This window comes from Bison bison, unplaced genomic scaffold (genome assembly GCF_000754665.1).
Source record: "Bison bison bison isolate TAMUID 2011002044 unplaced genomic scaffold, Bison_UMD1.0 scf7180017864176, whole genome shotgun sequence".
In the NCBI taxonomy this organism is placed as follows: domain Eukaryota; kingdom Metazoa; phylum Chordata; class Mammalia; order Artiodactyla; family Bovidae; genus Bison; species Bison bison.
This window is the reverse complement of record NW_011494748.1, coordinates 2,664,705-2,670,580: the sequence shown is the minus strand read 5'-3', so window position 1 is coordinate 2,670,580 and position 5,876 is coordinate 2,664,705.

Genomic DNA, 5,876 nt, shown 5'->3' with positions numbered 1-5,876 from the left:
ATAAGTAATCTCAGAGCTGTTGCACTCAAGTGATTGGTAAATTATGCTATCGTGATGTCACCAAAAGCACTTCATGATAAACACAGTTTCAAGTGGCTCAGCTGTTCATGCTGAATTTTCTCCTGTAATTATGGCAGGCTTGCTGGCATTAAGAAAAGAGTGGAGAAAGGTTGAAGTGTAGCATTTTTCCTTAGATATAGAAAAAAATCATTATTTCTAGTCATTGTGAACCAAATAGGAAATTGTAATACATCCCCAAAGACTTACAATTTAATTGCAAGTCTAAGAATGTCTTTTTTCTTAGAAACTGGGACATTCTACATGCTGTGAACTTCTTGCTTTTCCTGTACCTTTATATTACCTACACTTGATTAAGACTCCTAAAACAATTTCCTGATTATTTAGTAGTTTGTTTGTTTTTGCTTAAATGCAAAGAAAGAAAAAAGCACATTTTCTAGATGTGGTTATAATACCAGCATCAGTTTTGTATTTAACTAGAATGTATGCATTTAAAGGACAATCTTTCCCCTTTAAGTTACAATATAAAAACTATTGTATCATGTAATGTGTTCTAAACTGGAGAGATCTGAAGGAAATAAAAGAAATAATTCTTGATTTTAATTATTTTAATACTTGATTAAGATTAAATACATAGAATTATAAAAACTCATGGGTCAGTTTATAATTAGATTCTAACATAGGTAAAATTTGTATCAGAGGTTTAAGTGCTACAGGGATTAAGACACAAAAGAACCAGCACAACCACAGAAATGCTGGCTAAGGGTACCCAACCTCTTCTGTGTGACCAGAGTAGATTTATACAAGATTAAGCATTAAATCAGATTGTATTTGCCTTATCTAGATAAGATGAAAACATGAGCAAAGCCAAATATATATTTATTTTCCCAATTGTTATCAAACTGCTTTGAAAAGTTATTATTATGGCCAATATTTGAAAATAGTCTATATTTATGAAGATAATACTGTATAAAATCAATAAAATCATTCAATAAGAAGTATGTTATAAAACAGACAGCTACCATAAGCAAATGATAAACTATAGAATTATTATTTAACAGTTATTTTAAATTATTTTTTTAGCTATTCATACAAAGAATTTTTGAAATTAAACCCAAATTTATTTTTTAAACTGCCTTATTTAAATGTACAGAAGAGAGAAAGTAGCATTGACATATATATACTACCATGTGTAAAATAGATAGCTAGTAGGAAACTGCTCGGAGAAGGCAATGGCAAACCACTCCAGTACTTTTGCCTGGAAAATCCCATGAATGGAGGAGCCTGGTAGGCTGCAGTTCATGGGGTCGCTAAGAGTCAGACACGACTGAGCGACTTCACTTTCACTTTTCACTTTCATGCATTGGAGAAGGAAATGGCAACTCACTCCAGTGTTCTTGCCTGGAGAATCCCAGGGACAGAGGAGCCTGGTGGGCTGCCGTCTATGGGGTCGCACAGAATCGGACACAACTAAAGTGACTTAGCAGTAGCAGGAAACTGATAATATAACACAGGAAGCCCAGCCTAGTGCTCTGTGACAACCTCAAAGGGCTGGATGGGGAGTAGTGGGATGGAGGCTCAAGAGGGAGAGGATATATATAACAGACATAGAGATATGACTGATTTGTGTTAATGTAGGGCAGAAACCAATACAACACTGTAAGGCAATTGTCTTCCAAATAAAAATATGTTGAAGACATTTTACAGTACACATTCAGAAATATATCAGTAGTTAACTTTTTAAAGGGTTTTCAAAACATTCTAGGTGTGGTCACTGGGGAAAATTCCGCTGGAGGAGGAAAAAGCAACCCACTCCAGTATTCTGACCTGGAGAATCCCATTGACAGAGGAGCCTGGAGGGCTACAGTCCATAGAGTAACAAAGAATCAGACATGACTGAGCAATTGATCACACAGGCGCATGGTCATTGGACCAATAATTGAAAAATCTGAATTTTGAGATAGATAATATGCATCACAATTTGCTAAATCACTCAGGCTTTCTGTATTTTTTCTTATGAAATGATATTAATATTATATATATTTGTGATGGCAAACCAACTGTGAAAAACTTAGAGAAGATATATATAAATCTTCTTTGTAGTACACAAGTACTAATCACTGAGCTTGTGTTACTTATCCATCTTTTTTATTCCCACTGAAGATTTTTCCCCCATAATTAAAATAATTAACCTATATTTGGTGTTTAATGTATGTCAGGCTGTTTGAGAGCCTTATGTGTGTTATTTTCAGAAATACTAATATTTATCTTGCATTATCTTCATTTTTCCTACTGCTATTTGTACTTTATAGACAGGAGAACTGGTACGTCAATACTTTAGGCAATTTTCCCATATTAGACAGGAAGCATGTCTGACCCCAGCTTCTTTGACCTTAAAACCTGAATACAGAATTATTGTGCCATAAGGCCTCCCAGGATTCTGCACTTACAATACTCATATTTGAAATGAATTAAACTAATTTTGCAATGGAATTTGAGAACATTTGGGTTAAAACTCTTCAAATGATTTGTTGAGTAATTTTAATTATTTTATATAAAGCTTTTCAAATTATAAACGGGATAAACCATGTTTCAATGCTTGAGAATCTAATAACAAGATGAATAATGACAGAACTAACTAGTCATTACTGGTCTACCTTATCTTGCCTGCATGTGTGCTATGTCACTTTAGTCATGTCCTACTCTTTGTGACTCTATGCACTATAGCCAGCCAAGATCCCTTGTCCATGGGATTCTCCAGGCAAGAATACTGCAGTTGGTTGCTATTCCCTCCTCCAGGAGATCTTCCCAGTCTAGCAATCGAACCCACATCTACTGTGGTTCCTACAGTGCAGGCAGATTCTGTATCACTGAGCCGCCGGAGGAGTCCCCACCTTATCTTACCTGGTGGTAACTCATGTTTTTGTCCTGAGTTTATCCTTGCTAAAGCAAACATATACAATCATGATGTTCATCAATTGGTTATTTTCATTTGTTTCTCATTTTATTGAAATAAAACGATTATTTTATGTCATCTTTTTGTTTATAGAATACAAATACCCTTAAGTGGCAATAGATTTAGATCCAATTTTTTTTTTCTCAGATTCCTTCACTTAGACCCATAGTCATAAAAATGCTAAATATTATTTATATTATTTTATATTTCTTGATACATACAATTATACATTGAAAGTATATCATGCATATTTTCTTTCCAAACACATTTTTCCCCTCTGTAACTACCATTCATTCAATCACTTTAGTTTTCTAAATCCATTTTAACTCACAATTCAGATTAGTGTTAAGTGTACATCCTTTCACTTTTTTGACATTTTCTTCTATGAGTAATATGTATACATTTTAAACATATACTGACATAACATAAGCACATATATATTAATACAGAAGGTTATTGGTCATTAATTACCTTCTAGAAATGAAATATACATGACACAAAATTATCATCTTACTTTTTTCCAGCTTAATAATATATCATGGACAATTTTTTGCTGTTAGCTGGTATATTTTGAAAAATTTTTTTTTTACTAATTATTTTTAATGATTGCATAATATCCCATTGAGTGGATGTACCACATATTTTCAGTCTTTCCTCTGTAGATAGATTTAATGGGGCATGAAACAATAGACCAGTTGAAAATTTAGAAAGAAGTATGTCAAAGCTGTATATTTTCACACTGCTTATTTAACTTATATGCAGAATGTATCATGCGAAATGCCCGGCAGGAGTTAAGAATGCTGGGAGAAACATCAACAACCTCAAATATGCAGATAATACCACTTTAATGACAGAAAATGAGGAGAAACTAAAGAGCATCTTGATGAGGGCGAAAGAGTGAAAAACCTGGCTTAACCCACAACAAAATCATCACATCCGGTCCCATCACTTCATGGCAAATAGATGGGAAAATATAGAAACAGTGGCAGATTTTATTATCTTGGGCTCCAAAATGACTGTGGACAGGGTCTACAGCCATGAAATTAAAAGACCTTTGCTCTTTGGAAGAAAAACCATGATAAACATAGACAGTATATTAAAAAGTAGAGGCACAACTTTCCTTATAAAGGTCTGTATAGTCAAAGATGTGGCTTTTCCAGTAGTCATGTATGAATATGAGAGAAGGCTGAGTACCAAAGAACTGATGTTTTAGAACTGTGGTTCTGGAGAAGAATCTTGAGAGTCTCTTGGGCAGCAAGGAGATCAAACCAGTGAATCCTAAAGGAAATCAACCCTGAATATTCATTGGAAAGACTGGTGCTGAAGCTGAAGCTCCAATACTTTGGCTACCTGATGTGAAGAGCCAACTCACTGGAAGAAAACCCTGATGCTGGGAAAGATTGAAGTCAAGAGGAGATGGGAGCAGCAGAGGATGAGATGGTTGGATGGCACCACTGATTCAATCAATGTGAGTTTGAGCCAACTCCAGGAAGCAGTGAGAGAGAGGAAAGCCTGGCATGTTGTAGTTAATGAGGTCACAAAGAGTAGGACGTGGCTTAGCAACTAAACAACAAAATAGAAATAGTATTGCAATAAATACATTTTATTTATATCCTTAGATTTTTTTTTTTAATTCTTCCTGATAGATTCCCAGGTGCAAGATGCTAGAAAGAATAAGTATGTGCACCTTATTTCTAAATGACCTTGACAGATTGCTTTACAGGTGCTACAACAATTTTATCTATCAATCAACAATGTGTAAAGCACTTTATCCTGATTCTCCAACAACAGGACATTTTACTCTTTAAAAGTTTTCCAGGTCAGGAATTTTTCTAAGATCTTCCAAGATGTGTGTCTTTTTCTCATCAATTCCTTCTAGCATGAGATGAGTCCTTTCAACCTGCAGACTCAACTCTTTCTTCAGCTCCAGGGTATGTTCTACTATTTGCAGAGTGTTTCTCTGTCATCCATTTCCTTGTCTCCTGATTGAATTGCTATTATATACAATGCTAAGCATTTGGGTTTATTACTTATCTTTTCAAAGGTCAGTTTTCATTTTTTTTTTCCTGACATTACTTTTACTACTTTTTTCCTCCAGCCATCTAATTTAAGTATTACTAGTGACTCTGTGAAAGAAGAATTTTTTTTTTTATGGGGGAAACAAATAAGCAATTTATGCATTTTATTTTATTTTTTAAATTTTTTAAAATATAAATTTATTTATTTTAATTGGAGGTTAAGATGGATTTTTTTTTTTTTTTGAGGTCCAGAGAACCTTCTTAGTTTTCAGTTCAGTTCAGTTCAGTCACTCAGTCGTGTCCTACTCTTTGCGACCCCATGAATCACAGCACGCCAGGCCTCCCTGTCCACCACCAACTCCTGGAGTTCACTCAGACTCACATCCATTGAGTCAGTGATGCCATTCAGCCATCTCATCCTCTGTCATCCCCTTCTCCTCCTGCCCCCAATCCCTCCTAGCATAAGAGTCTTTCCCAATGAGTCAACTCTTCGCATGAGGTGGCCAAAGTACTCGAGTCTCAGCTTTAGCATCATTCCTTCCAAAGAAATCCCAGGGCTGATCCCCTATAGAATGGACTGGATGGATCTCCTTGCAGTCCAAGGGACTCCTAAGAATCTTCTCCAACACCACAGTTCAAATGCATCAATTCTTTGGTGCTCAGCCTTCTTCACAGTCCAACTCTCACATCCATACACGACCACAGGAAAAACTATAGCCTTGACTAGATGGACCTTTGTTGGCAAAGTAATGTCTCTGCTTTTGAATATGCTATCTAGGTTGGTCATAACTTTCCTTCTAAGGAGTAAGCATCTTTTAATTTCATGGCTTCAGTCACCATCTGCAGTGATTTTGGAGCCCCCCAAAATAAAGTCTGACACTGTT